Consider the following 15,618-nt stretch of genomic DNA (forward strand, 5'->3'; position numbering starts at 1 on the left):
CTGAGAGTTGCTCTGAGAGAAGGGACATTCACCCGGTCAGATAAGGTATGCCTTAAGGGCCCCTCTTCAGCAACTGCTCGTGCGCGATAACAATGGCGTCACGTGCATGTGCAATATTGTCACTGCTGGGTGTCACCTGGTACCCGCTCCGGTTGACGCCCTGCCTTGGGACGTCCCTGGATGAGTCTACAGTGAAATGAGTCTCCAGCTGTTGTGGAACTACAAGTCTCGTAAGGCATTATAAGACTCTGGCAGCCACAGACTTGACTCCCAGAGGCAGTTGCATAATGGGATTTGTAGGTTCACCACAGCTGGAGGGCCGATGTTTGCCTACCCCTTGTCTACAGCGCACCTTGTTACATTGTTGAAGTGGACTCAGAACATTCTACAGAAGGACACACCAGACCACACACACTGTCACGCAAACTATCTCTTCTGGCACCAGAGCTGCCAAATTATACCCCAAAGCCCTCATAGACATGTCACCGCTTCAGTGGTAAAGGGTATCTATTAGGGCTGTGGAAATTAAAGATTAATTTCTCGATTAATCGTTAAAATTTTTGATCGATTAAAATAATTTTGATCGCTAATGAAAACACTCACCTCTCCGCCGGCTTCCGGGAGTCCCGTCGGCGATCCGGTGACATCACGGACATGGACGTTACCGGACTCCTCCCCCTTCCCCAAGTGGCTCCGTCAGCTAACGAAGGGAAGGGGGGAAGAGTCCGGTGAAGTCGATGTCCGTGACGGCTAACGAAGGGAAGGGGGGAGGATTCCGGTGACGTCGATGTCCGTGGCGTCACCGGACTCCTCCCCCCTTCATTAGCCGAGGGAGCCACTTGGGCCGGTGAGTGTCGTATGTGTATAGGCCAATGTAGTTGGATCTGTGTGTGCGTTATAATTAATCGAAATTAATCGATTAATCGTTTTAAACTTTTTTCAATTAATCGAACACGAACATTTTAATAATTACCAGCCCTAGAATCTATGTTTAAAAATTAAAAATAAATATAAATTTCTATATTTAAATTCCATAATTTCGATTCCACCCCTAATAGTCATATCTATGTAGAAGTGTAAAACCTTACTTACTGAAGATGCCAATTGTACTTTCTCAATACAGTGACACCATTTCACTCAGCCCTGTGAATATATACTTCCTTGTGTTTTACAATCCCACAGAGCCTGCCTTCTGAATTATACCTCAACATCTGAACAGTGTAACATCATCACTGCTTGCTGGATGCAATGCATGATGGGATATGTGGTCTTGAGAAATGGAGATTGCATCACATCAAGCGGCAGGGAAGGAGACGCAGAGCACAATGGGAATCCAGGAAGTTGATGGAAGTGATGAGCAGACAGAGGGCAGCACTCACTACATACAAGGGATCTTTTTCAAGTAAGCTTTGATTGTATTATCAGAAACAACTCGTCTATGTATTCCTATTACAATGCTGATGTTATAACAGGATATGCTGGGACCTCACAACTTCTTTAATGAACATATTGGCCCTCATGTAGCAAAGCACTTGTCCCATGATGCTTGAATAATTGTTCTAACACTGCTGACATCCAAGTGCACCTTTCGCTAACCTTACATCTCTGAACAAATACATTCCTGTCACAACACAATATAAAGCAACAGTATAATTTTTCAAAAAAGCACATAACGCAGTCCTTGAAGATCAGTCAGTGACTTTGCCAAGCTGAGATGATATAAAAGCTTACTTTTACTCTTTCTATTCAATTCCCCTGGCTATCTCCCCCCTGCACAATATTAGAAAGTCTTATTTTTTGGGAGGGGGTCTGTTTACATTTTTATTTTGGCCCCGGTCTTGCCACCATTCTCTCCTAGGTCCTGCTCCTGCAACTTCCAGGGATATCAACATTACATATCCAAGAAAGCTTCAAGAGCGTGGAAACAGAACAGCTGGCGCGTAGACCCAGAGGTGGGTCATCGGGGGCTTACTGTCCAAACCAGGAAGAGATCGATGGCCAACCAGCTCCCAATGACCGGTGTAGGACAACTGTCACGATCTGGATCAGGTTAGGAGTCCAGTAGCTGAAAAAGCAGACAAAGTCGTAATCAAACAGGCCGGGTTCGGTACACAAGCAGATGGTAGTAGTACAAGGAGCAGGCTGAAGCGTAGTCAGAGATCAAGCCGAGGTCAGTAGCCAAAGATATCAGGTATGAAGTGGAAGGCGATGAGAGTAGTCGGTGAATCAGCAGCCAAAGGTCGGTACACAGGTAGCAGTATGAGCGGATTGTATCACAGGAGGCGCAAGGAAGCAAGATATTGGCAGGAGCACAATAATCTGGCAAACAGGAAGTGTAGAGGCATGGCTTAAATGGGAAGTTCAAGGGAGGAGCAAGGAGTTCAGAGTGTTTTCAGGAGTTCACTGAGGATTACCCAGGAGATCAGGCAAAGAGCTATCCAAGGTTCTAAGGTGGCTCAACAGGTAGAACCACTGCTAGCTAAGGCAGAGGCCCTGGGTTCAGATCCGGTTCCTGGCAACGACACTGGATTTGCTGGGTAGATGAGAATGTTTTCTCAAGAATACCCAGAGTCACAGGTAAGATGGGGTTGGGATTGGAGTTCCTCTTTAACAGTCTACTGCAGGCAGGAGGAAGCATTTCCTCAGTCTCCTCTCCCCCAAGTGATCAGACTCCAACATTGTAACCCTTTAGCAAGTCACAAGGTGAAAGGCAGCAGCAGGGGCTGATTAGTGTCGAATATCAGTGGCCACCCAATGGCCTGGGATTATAGAAATTAGCGGCGGTGGTGGGGGACAGAGAGAGAGACTGAAGGTCAATTTGATATTGTTGGAGTAGGGCACACTTATAGGGTAACTGTACCCTAATGTACAAGCATGGTGTGCCATGCATTTACACAACGGTTCGCTACTGCTTTAATGGCACCCTGACACACCTACTAGTGGGCATGTGCTGTAGCACTGCACAGCACGTGCTATTGCAATAATGCTGCACAGTGAAAGTACTGCATGCATGCGGCATTGTCCACTGTGCAATAGTATGCGCTAAATGTATGAATCCTGCATGTTCAGCGCCACGCTATTGTGTGAAAGGTCGGAAAACTACTTTTCAATAAAGACTAAGAGTATGATACCTCGTTGCAGTTGCTCTTTAAAACAATCATCCGCCAGAACTCCTTTTTAATATGCTCTCCTCTAATCCTTGCGCATGCAAGCTGACTTTTCATTTAGATCTATGGAAAGGCACCAGCACTCTGTGAACTAATATTCATCTTTTATCTACCGAACAATCAAATACTTCATTCAATAACTAGCAAATCGATGCATGTAGCCGGCATTGGAAACATACATTTGTCATGTAGGACAATGATTCACAACATTCTAGGAGAGCTGGAGTAATTGATAGGACTGATGAATGGATAACGCCCAATGAGAAAATCCAATATCCGGAGCCATTATTACCCCAAGACGGGAGAAAATGGTTAATGACACAAAAGATTTGAAGAAATAAAATCCTCCATTGTATAATAGATGGGCTTAGTTAACGGGTGAATTAAGACTTTCTTTTTATTGGTGTGACAATAGGTCGTCTCTGATGCCTTCATTTCTTGCCACATAAACTGTAATATTGATTTATTTTGTGACCCCTCAGGATCTGTGCATCTCTCATTCCCACTGCACTATAGTCATTGGAAATATTATATATGAATGTAAGGGGTGACCCCTGATGTAAAAAAAAAAAAAGCGTGGGGTTCACCTACAAAGTCACACTAGACCCTCTAGGTTTGGAAGGAAGATTAATGGGGACCCCAATGCCCAAAACTCAAAAAAAAAAGTGGGGTCCCCCCTAAAATCTCATACCAGACCCTTAATCCAAGCAGCGGCCTGGCAGGGCAGGAAATGGGGGGGTCTAGCGTGCTCCCCCCATCCTGCACCATACCAGGCCAAAGCATGGGCCCCCCCAGGCCATATGCCCCTGACATTGGGAGGGTGTTTTGCCAGGGGAAGACCCCTTGAAAAAGCACATTGTTCCCAAGTGGATGAGGACAGGGGCCTCTTCCCCACAATCCTGGCCCAGTGGTAGTGGGGGTCGGCAGGCAGGGGGGCTTATCTGCATCTTATGTGCATCTGGGTGCCCCTTTCATAAAAGGGGCACCCAGATGCGGCCCCACCCTTGTGAATGAGTAAGGGATAGTTGTTACTCCTACTCATTCACCAAAGAAAATAGTAAATAAACACACAACACCTTCAAAAAGTAATTTAATTGAACAAAAAACACAAGGCAATTTTTCACAAGCCCTTTATTAGTAAAAACGCAAAACAAATAAGTGGCCATCGATTCAATCCAAAGGTCAATCACGTCATCCGGCGATGTAGATCCACATCAATCACGATGAACGACAGCCGCTGACTCCACTGAAATGAAAAAAAAGGTCCGCTGTCCAATGCTGCCGAACTCCTGCCGCTTTTTGACAGCTCTGGCCCGAACGTAAACAATTGGGCAGAGCAAGCTCAATCCATTTGTTTTAATTCCATGGCAGCTCTCTGCAATTATGTATTGTTTGCACTGTATTAGTATATACAGTATATGTATTACATATACTGTATATACTGCTAATACAGTGCAGACAATACATAATACCATGAATGGATTAAATGATCTGTATGTAGCCCTGCACTATGGATCATTTAACCCATTCATGTTAGCAGAGGATAATTGTAAATGTATTGTTGCAGGCACTCTATATGTACATGTACTATATACTACATATAGAATGCACTGAACAATAGATTTACAATTATCCTCTGCTAATATGAATGGGTTAAATGATCCGTAGTACATAATATGTAGCCCTGTACTACGGATCATTTAACCCATTCATGTTAGCAGTGGAGAATTGTATATCTATATGTACTGTACATATACAGCACAAATGTCCCGTACATTGCAGCATTAGATTTACAATAATCCCCTGCTAACATGAATGGGTTAAATGATCCTTAGTGCAACTACATGTTATGTACTATGGATCATGATTTAACCTATTCATGTTAGCAGGGGATAATTGTAACTCTATTACTGCAGTGTACGGGACGTATGTGCTGTATATGTATTATGGATCATGATTTAACCTATTCATGTTAGCAGGGCAGAATTGTGAGCGCCTCCCACAAGCTGAGCACCGAGATGCGATGCAGCGATCCTGCCCAGCGCCGACTACAAGAGGCATCGCGTGAGGCTACGGGGATCGGAGTGAAACTGTGAGTAAGGGAAGCTGGGATGGGGCTGGCTGTAAATCTATTGCTATAGTGTACTGGACGTGTGTAATGTATATGTAGTACATATATACAGCACACACCTCCACTACACTCCAGCAATAGAGTTACAATTCTCCACTGCTAACATGAATAGGTTAAATCATGATCCATAGTACATAACATGTAGTTGTACTATGGATCATTTAAAGTCACCTGTCCCTTTAAGAAAAAGTATCGGTAATTGGTATCGGCAAGTACATGAGGGGATGTACTTGTACTTGGGCCTGAAAAAGTGGCATCGGGACATCCCTACTTTAGAGCACAGTTTATTGGTGGAAGCCATGCAGTATATGTGGACACATAAGATAGAGACTTGTGAGTGGAGTAGAATCTAAGAAGGGAGTGAGGAAATCAGATAAGGCTCTATCACAAGTCTCTATATTTCTTCTTCACACATACTGCATGGCTTCCACCAAGACATTGTGCCAACATGTTTCACTACAACTTTAGTAGCTTCATCAGGGGTATTTTTGCATAAAACGCTTTGCGTATGTGTTTGAATAAAGTGCCATCTCTATACTACCTCTGCTCCTATTTAGTGCCTTCTGGCCACGCTGATAGAGCAGCCATTCTCAACCTTCTGGCTTTATCAGGGGTGCATCAATATTGTTGCACAGCGCCATGCCTTTCTGTGCAGGCAGGTTTAGCGCCAGCACCATGAAAGTAAATTATGCCAATCTAGGAATGGTGAGATCCATTCATAAGAGGACAGAAGTTCACCTCCATTGAGGCCTACTTCGCCTCCCATCCTCCCCTGATGTGATACTAGGACTTTGATTGGCTCTGTGAAGAGTGCACTGAGGACTCTGATGTGAAATGGGGACTTTGATGTGAAAGAGGGGGACTCTGATGTGAAGAGGGCTCCTAGGGCGAGAGGGGGAACTCTGATGTTAAGACTGCTCCTAGTGCGAGAGGGGGAACTCTGATGTGAGGAGGGCTCCTAGTGCGAGAGGGGGAACTCTGAGGTGAAGAGTGCTCCTAGTGCGAGAGGGGGAACTATGTGAGGAGGGCTCCTAGTGCGAGAGGGGGAACTCTGTGAGGAGGGCTCCTAGTGCGAGAGGGGGAACTCTGAGGTGAAGAGGGCTCCTAGTGCGAGAGGAGGAACTCTGAGGTGAAGAGGGCTCCTAATGTGAGAGGGGGAACTCTGTGAGGAGGGCTCCTAATGTGAGAGGGGGAACTCTGTGAGGAGGGCTCCTAGTGCGAGAGGGGGAACTCTGAGGTGAAGATGGCTCCTATAGTGCGAGAGGAGGGAACTCTGTGAGGAGGGCTCCTAGTGCGAGAGGGGGAACTCTTGTGTGAAGAGGGCTCCTAGTGCGAGAGGGGGAACTGTGATGTGAAGAGGGCTCCTAGTGTAAATAGGGACTCTGATGTTAAGGGAGATTCACATATTTGTGGGTCCTTTCTTAAAAACCAATACAGACCCTTATCTAGGATAAGTGTCTGGCACCCATTTTAAACAGGTCACGCATCTTTTAATTTTTTTAACTTTTATCCTTTTTACATCTGGGGTGCCTCAAGATTTTGCATACTTTTTAAAGGTTGGCGTGACTGAAAAAAGGTTGAGAAACACTGTGTTAGAGCACAGTTTATTGGAGGAAGCCATACAGTATATGTGGACAATTAAGACAGAGATGAAAGGAGATTAATCTTGAAAGAGAGACGTGGAGTAGAATGTAAGAAGGGAGTGAGGAAAAGAGATTAGTTTACTTAGTAAGAGATCTTGAAAGAAAGATAGAGTACTGCACGGCACTACTATAGGAATCACAGTGTTGGTAATATAGATAGATAAGAAAATCAATATACAAATATTAAAATGGAAAGAAATCTCTTCCAACAAAATACTTCCTAAGCTTAAATGTCTCTCTCCTCTTATACATGCAGCAGGTGAATTTCATAAATTCTCTAAAACTAACACTCTTATTATTCAAGATAATTTTGACTTTCCACAAAGTCTCTCCCACTAATTCCTATCTGACTGCCGTTCCTCTCCACCTCCTGGGGTGAGAGACTTTATCTCTCTTGGATTGGTCATCTCCAAATCTAAACTCACATCCCTTGCCTCAATCCTTTGATTTCCTACCTCCAAATTAAATCTTACATCTCCTCTGACCCTCCTAAGGTTTCTTTTTCTTGCCCCCTTACTCCCTTTGAATCTCTTTTCAATGACACCTCTCCCACTTTCCATTTGATATCTACTCGCTATTCTCTGCTTATTGACACTATAACGAAATTGGTTTCCCCTTCCTCTCATATTAAGTGTTTGTGGGAAACATGCTCCTTTACTAATATCCAATGGGAACGGATTGCCTTCTAACACAAGTGCTCTATTAGTGCCAAAACACAGGAATCAACTTACAAATGATTCTCTAGATGGCACCCAGGGCCGGCCTTAGGGGTGTGCGAGCTGTGCGGCCGCACAGGGCGCCATGGCAACAAGGGCACCGTGCGGCTGTCACAGCTCGTCCTGTGGGCGGCTTCTCTCCCCCTCACCGCTGGCCATCCGATATGACAGCGCTCCCTCGTCCGCCCCCCCACTTCAGGGGGGGGCGCAAAAGGGAGCTCTGCCTGCTGTCAGGATGGCAGAGCGGTGAGGGGGAGAGAAGCCGCACCCGCAGCTGTCAGGATGGCCGAGCGGGTAGGAGATCAGAGCCGCTGTCATCCTGTCAGTTTCAGGATGACAATGTAAAGCTTTCTCGCACAGGGCGCCTAAAGGCCTAAGGCCGGCCCTGATGGCACCTCACTCCTGACAAACTTCATAGAATATTCCCTGACTCTCCCGATCTTTGCTGGCTCTGTAGGTCCGCATTTGGTTCCATCTGACATATTTGGTGGACCTGCCCCTTGATTATTCCCTTCTGGGTTCAGATACATCACTGGGTCTCAAAACTTTCTCCCTCTCCTCCTCTATTTCAGGCACGCTCCTACTTATTGCACGACACCAATGACTCTCACAAATTTCTTTACACATACACTTGATAAATGTTGAACTCTATGGACCTGTGTCTTGAATCAACCTTAACAATTATGTAACACAGCTAAAACCTTAATCCCTCTGCATTGGAAATCGACTTTCCCTTCTGCTGTTATGGAATGGAAAAACAAAGTCAATGTGATTATGAAGATGGAAGAGGCCAGAGCTATTGCTTCTTATAAAATTGACAGACTTAACCAAATATGGTCCCACTGGGTCCTAAATATTAATCACATCACCCGAACTTATTATCATTTCCTGAATTCTTCCAAGTAATTTTGTATCTCTTCCCCTATTCTTCTTGGATTCATCTCTTTTCCACCCACATATCCTCCCCCTTCCGACCCCGCCTTTCCCCTCCCTCCTCCCCTTTTTTCCAATATGACAATTTTCATATGACTCCTAACACAACTACTTTTTTTTAACTATTTCATTTTTTCTTCTCATGAAGAACATGCATGCCTTATTTAACTTATCAGGTTTTACACTCATCTGTTCATACCTTCATTATAGTATTGCACTCTGCCTTACTAGATAAAGCCCAACCCCTGCCGACTAGCTGCCTTGCTTTTTCTGTTCGCTTTACCTTCTACGCAACAATGTGTTGTATTTTTTTTTTTTATTCACCAGTGTCTGCAACTCCCCTCTGCCAATCCCTGCACTTGCTTCCAAGCGCCCAAAGGATAAAATTCAAAATATTAAGAACCACTTACAAAGCCATCCACAATTCTGCCCCCGGCTATATCTCCAACCTTGTCTCAAAGTATCACTGTAACCGTCCCCTACATTCCTTCCAAGACCTCCTGCTTTCCACTTCAGCTCCCCCGTCAACTCCTCCTATACTCACCTCCAGGACTTCTCTAGAGCCTCTCCCATTTTTTGGAATTCCTTACCTCAACCTGTCTGTCTTTCCCCCACTCTGACTGCCTTTCTGCGATCGCTAAAGACTCATCTCTTTAGGGAAGCCTATCCCACCTCAAACTAACCACTGAACTCTTTCTCAAACAATTCATCCCCACACAGCTACCTCCTTATGTATCACTTGCACTTCCCTCTTAGATTGCAATCCCTCACGGGCATGGCCCTCCTCACCATCTTGTCTTGAATTGTATTGTGATTATAATGTCTTCCCTATATTGTAAAGCGCTGCGCAAACTGTTGGCGCTATGTAAATCCTGTATAATAATAATAATATTATGTTGCTATTTTTCTGTTTTTATTACTGAAATGTCAAATTGATGCTATCTCACTGTATTTCTATACTCATTCTTATAACTAAATATATTAAACACAAATGAATAAATAAATACATAACAGTATATCCCAATAAAAAAAAAATGGAAAGAAATCTTCATTAGGTATAAAGGGAAATTTGGGTAAAGCGCTGACAGGCACTACTTTTTTAGATCACAGAGGAAAGTTATATATGCTATTTTACTTTTTTAACCTACAATAGATTTATTTTATAGGAAAAATAAATCTGCGCTCCTGGATATGGCTAAATTGTACTTGTATCAAAAAGCAGCTATGAAAATAAAGGAGGTAAACCGCCTTTAGATAGATAGAGTACTTGAAACACAGCGCTAGAGATAAAGTCAACAAAATATGTGTAAATATTCACAGATTGGGTTAAGTGATCAGTGGATATCAATGTATAAATTATGTGTATTCGAAACAGTCATAAAAAGTAAACGAAAAAGATGGTTTGTATCACTATGTGGACAACATAAAGTGTAGCATATGGCTAATAGATATAAATGACATTCAAACGTAAGTGAATAATCGTGATGAACTTAGATGACAAAGAATAAATAGTAAAATTGAATAATAATAAATAGATAAAATCAGCTTCGATTAAGATTAAGTAATAATAGATGATAGTAGATGGATAAAATCAGCTTATATTTACACATATTTTGTTGACTTTATCTCTAGCGCTGTGTTTCAAGTACTCTAATAGATTTATTTTGCAGTTTAATAGTGTGCTTTAGCAAGGGGGAGGGAGTGCACACGAACAGGGTTATTCACTAAAGGGTGAAGAGTTTGAGGCAGAGGAGTGAACAATCTAGGCCAACATAGTTGAACTGGAAAGTGAGCTGAATTGGAGAATTTTTCCAAATCAGGTATGTTGTCCTAGATTGTTCACTTCTCTTTCCGTCTCCAAACTCTTCACCCTTTTGTGAATAACCCTGTAAATAAGCAGACCTTGCTGTTTTAGTGCAAGGTCGGCTTTATTGGAAATATGGAAATATGGTGGATCCAGCATGTACAGATATGAAAATCTCAAATACATTTCTTTCAGGTAAATATTACAATAATACATCCAGATTTGTGCACCCTAAAAATACTCTCTTGTTTCCATTTAAAATACTGCGCATTATGAACAGTTCATGTATACAAGTAAAAATGCATCGTATCAGTATTGTACCTCCGTCTGTCTTTGTCACCTTTTTCATCATTTCAGCCTATTAGCTTACACCTGATGTCTTCCCATTGTGTGTCCCGCTGCTGGGAGATTCAAAACATTTGCAATTCTAAACAACCTATCCCTTGTGCGCCAAAGCATACATTTTCCTCGATGAGTTCCCTCTTACCTAGGCTTTCTTCTTTGTGTTCTGCACAGAATGGCGTATTGTGTGAAATGTTTTGGTGGAATAATAGAAAGGCATTACTTATTTATAGGCTGTCGTGTAAGATGGTATAGTTTATTTCATAGCATTGAGGTTTAACATAAAATGCACAGCTGGAATAATTTCTTTATTTGCTTTCACTTGTTAAAGCAATGGTTATTTTAAAGTAATTCTTCGTTTGTGGAAGGTGTTTAACCTTTGTCAGATGAGTTATGTTGGAATTGTGTTAACCGGCTTCAAGAATTATTATTCTACATAAAAAGGAAACCTCCGATCCACCAGATTAATGCAGCGAGGGCCTGTGTCCCCGCCCAGTGGAAGAGCTCACAGCCCCCTTCAATTGCAATGTGGCTGCGGAGGGTGGAGGAGATTGAATTGATGGAAGACCTGACCTCATCCCTGAGGAACACACAGGACAAATTTGTACGTACGTGGGCAACATGGATCCAGTTTCGAACCACAGAGGAGTACTCCAGGGCACGTTTAACCTGAGTGCGCAGCCCGCCTGAGAGAATCGCTCCTCATCAGCTCCAGGCCGGGGTTGTGCGGGGTTGGGGGGAGATGGAGTGTGCTGCTTTCTCTCTCTAGTCTATCTCACTATTTTTTTTTTTCTCTTCTGTCCTTTCCTTTGGCTAATGTTTTCCTTTGTCTACTCTTTGCAGCAGTACTGCTGCATGTTCTCTGTTCGTTGAGTGTTTGGTGAATGGATGTTCTCACCGGCTACTACATGGTTGTGTAGCCATGGTTTTTTAGGTCCCCGGTCTTCTGGGGGACCCGGGACCATGGCAATATTGATTGAGCTCCGTCACAGCACAGCAGCCCCCATTGGACCCCAGGCTGAGGATCCACTCCAGTTCTCAATAAGATAGGGAGGATGGGTGGATCTTAAATTTTTTTAAAAAGTAACAATTTTTTGGGAGTGTATATATGTGTGTGAGAATGTCTGAGTGTGTGAGATTGTGTCTGTCAGTGTTTTTGACGGCCTGTTCACACTAGTACAGTGCGTTAATGGCACAGTCCATGCGATTAATGCACTGTACCATGCAAAATTGCACCTACTGCGAATTCTGGTATGGGAGGTGTGTTACATGGCACCCCAAACGCACATCCCACCCACAGTTTGATCGCCCACACCGGAACGCACGGTAACGGAATGCCGTGTTTTCCAGTGTTGTGCGACATGGGTCATAACTTAATGACCAAGGACAAATGTAGGTCGTGAGGTTACACAAGTTGAAAACCACTGCTTTAGGTTAATTGAATTTTAACTAATTTTACTATTAGTTTTTGAGTATACTATATTAGTTTGTTCCAAAAATGTACTGTCAAAGACAAGTGTCCTGTTTTTAACTGGAAACAATTGTGTTATATTTCAAGTCAGTCAAATGCCAACCCTGAAGAAGATAAACATGTCAAAATTAGAAAGGCCATTTATTCTGTGCACTGTGGGGCCATTTATTCTAAATTGGCACACCATTGGACCTTACAAAAAATTGTATCGGGACATCACTAATCATTTGCATTAATTATTAATTAAGTATTAATTGTTCCATTTATGAGAACAAGATATTAAGAGTAATAGTATGAACAACCAATAATTAACAAAGGAGGGTGTTACATATTATTATTATTGCTCATCTTAGATAAAGCTTAAAGCATAAAAATTGAATTGAACCATTAGGGATAGGCACCACACCCCCAATTAGAATTGTATACAAGAGAGATAAAGAAAAGCGGGGCTTTAAAAGTGTCCAAACCATACAGAACGTGCATCAGACATACATGGTTTTGTATAAACGTATATTTAATACATAAAGACTTGGTTAATTGTTCACCTGTTTGGTGATTGCGAGACAGCATGTGGGATCAAAGATCCAGCCATCTTTGTGAACATGAAGTGGGTTTTGTATTGTTATTTTATTTTTTATTCTCATTAAGAATTTGGTATCTGTGATCATTATACTTAAACCTATTTTGATTTAATGTCCTAGAATACCTCCAACCTCCCTGAGGAAGCACATACAGTTGCGAAACGCGTCGGAGATTGGGCCCACAGTGGATCATACAACTATTACAGAAATCAGGACTCAAGGAGTCCATGCTATATTAATGAATTATATATATATGTACACATGTATGGGCACCAAAAGGAGGTAGCTTGATTTCAATGTAACATTGTATCATGTCAATGACATTTTAATTGTAACCAAGTCTTTATGTATTAAATATACGTTTATACAAAACCATGTATGTTTGATGGACGTTCTGTATGGTTTGGACACTTTTAAAGCCCCGCTTTTCTTTATCTCTCTTGTATTAGATAAAGCTTGTGTACAGTCATTGAATGGCCATATTAAACGACATAACATTAACCTCAGTGGAGAAATTAAGTTACATGCTTTTGGTGTTTGTTTTTTTTATTGTTTATTTCCGGATTTCTGAAACTGAATTATTTACACCTCATAATATTTTGTACAGATTTATAGGTGCCTGTATCTCTTATTATAGATTGACATTTAGCACCTTATTCACCGAGCTGTGTTATCACTTAAAGCCTTAAAAATTATCTTAATTTGGCTGAAATGCCAACATTTTGACAAGCCATTATAAGTTAAGGTGACACTAAACTCCGGAGTTAAAACTTGAAAATACATTCAAGTACCTTAACTGTTAACATAAATGTATCTTATTTGTGTATCACTCGGCTGTAGATCCTCAAATCATCTCTGAATTGGTGCTGACACTGTCCTTCCTTCTGGAGGGGGGCCACTTTTGTTCCCCATGGTCCCTGTGTGTGTTGTAAAGTAGTCACTGCTCCAAGCTCACACCCGTGATGGACTACAATCTCAATTAAAATTAGTAAACTATCAGGGCTATTCACAAAAGGGTGAAGAGTTTGGAGAAGGCAGGAGAAGTGAACAATGTAGGACAACATCGCTGAACTGGAAAATGAGCTGAATTGGAGAATTTTTTCAGATCAGCTATGTTGTCCTAGATTGCTCACTTCTCCTAATTATTTAAGAAACACCGCGCTATCTCCTCCCCAAATAAAATATGGCAATATCAATTGATCAAAAAACAAATTGTTCACTTCTCCTGCCTTCTCCAAACTCTTCACCCTTTTGTGAATAGTCCTGTAAATGTGAGATTGCTCCAGTTTTGATAAATTTCCTTCTAAGAGTTTAGTGTCTTACTTTCAAAATTACCTTAATTTGGCTAAAATTGGCAAAATTCTGGCAAAACAATAATAAGTTAATTTTGTCCATCCCTACTTTTTAGTTATAGGATTACATAATGCTTTTACACGCAATTGTCACCAAAATCCACTTTATCCCTTATAGGCTGTGAATACACCCTGTCCTAAGACCTGCTGAGCAAATAGATTTATAATGTGCTGGTTATATTGATGTATTTTTTGATTCCTGTATTTGTACAGGAATAAAATGTGATATTAAAGTGCACCTGTGCCCAGACTGTAGGCATGAAGTATTTACATATTCTTAGTAAGCAGTAAAAGAGTTTTGGAGCTGAATACCGGGATAATTAAATATCATCTAAATACAAGAGATATGTGTATTCTTACTTGAATCTACTAGTACTGTGTGCAGGGCTCAAAATTTCAAGTCCTAAGCTACTAGCCAGGCCTGAAAAGTTACTCGCCACCAGTTGCCCCACCTAACCCCTACCCAGCCCCGGACTTAACTCTGCCAGGTCAGCGGTGTGACGCAGAGTATAAAGATCATTAACAATGCGCAGTGCAGAGGCCAGCAATGTGACGCGCAGTACAGAGGTCAGCAATGTTATATAATAGGAAACCAGCCTTACCGGAAAAGTAGTAAACCTGCAAAGCAGGTGGGTGCTTGTAGCAGCCACGGATGGCACCGTGAGCAATATAGAAGTAGTAAAAATTGTCACCAGCACACCACAATATTTACAGCAAAAAGTCCTTTAATGACAAATTGCCATTCAGTACAAGCGCTTTCGGGGTCTATGAAGTACCCCTTCATCAGGCTCATTCTGAGCCTGATGAAGGGGTACTTCTGAGACCCCGAAAGCGCTTGTACTGAATGGCAATTTGTCATTAGAGGTCAGCAATGTGACACGCAGTGCAGAGGTCAGCAATGTGACGCGCAGTGCAGAGGTCAGCAATGTGACGTGCAGTGCAGAGGTCAGCAATGTGACGCGCAGTGCAGAGGTGAGGATGAGACACACAGTACAGAGATCAGGGTGTGACGCACAGTACAGAGGTCAGTACACAGTACAGAGGTCAGCGGTCAGTATGTAACGCAGTGCAGAGGTCACAAAGAAAGTACAGGGACTTACAGTTGCTTTGACCTCTTCTTCTCCTGGTGATGGTGGGGGAGCAGCGAGGTTGCCTGCACGTCCAGCCGGCTCCAGGTGCTCTCTCTCCCGCGCAGCAGAAGCCAGCCATCTGCGGTTCTGCAGTCTTCCTCTCCCACCAATGGCAGCTGAGGTGTGCGGAGGAAACTGCTGTGGCCACAGAGGAGCCCAATCGAAGAGGGCACAAACTATGGCAGTGGAGCTTCTTGTTCTCTTCTCCGCAGTCTTAAAGAGCCCCCCCTCCCAGTCCACATCTTTCGGACGTTATTAATCTGAGTTGCCCCACTCAGTATGCCCCTCGCTTGCGGTCATATTGAGTGGGGCACTAAGATTAATAACGTGCTGGATTAGTCTGACCCA

Source organism: Nanorana parkeri, unplaced genomic scaffold (genome assembly GCF_000935625.1).
Source record: "Nanorana parkeri isolate BGI_ZX_2015 unplaced genomic scaffold, ASM93562v1 scaffold350, whole genome shotgun sequence".
In the NCBI taxonomy this organism is placed as follows: domain Eukaryota; kingdom Metazoa; phylum Chordata; class Amphibia; order Anura; family Dicroglossidae; genus Nanorana; species Nanorana parkeri.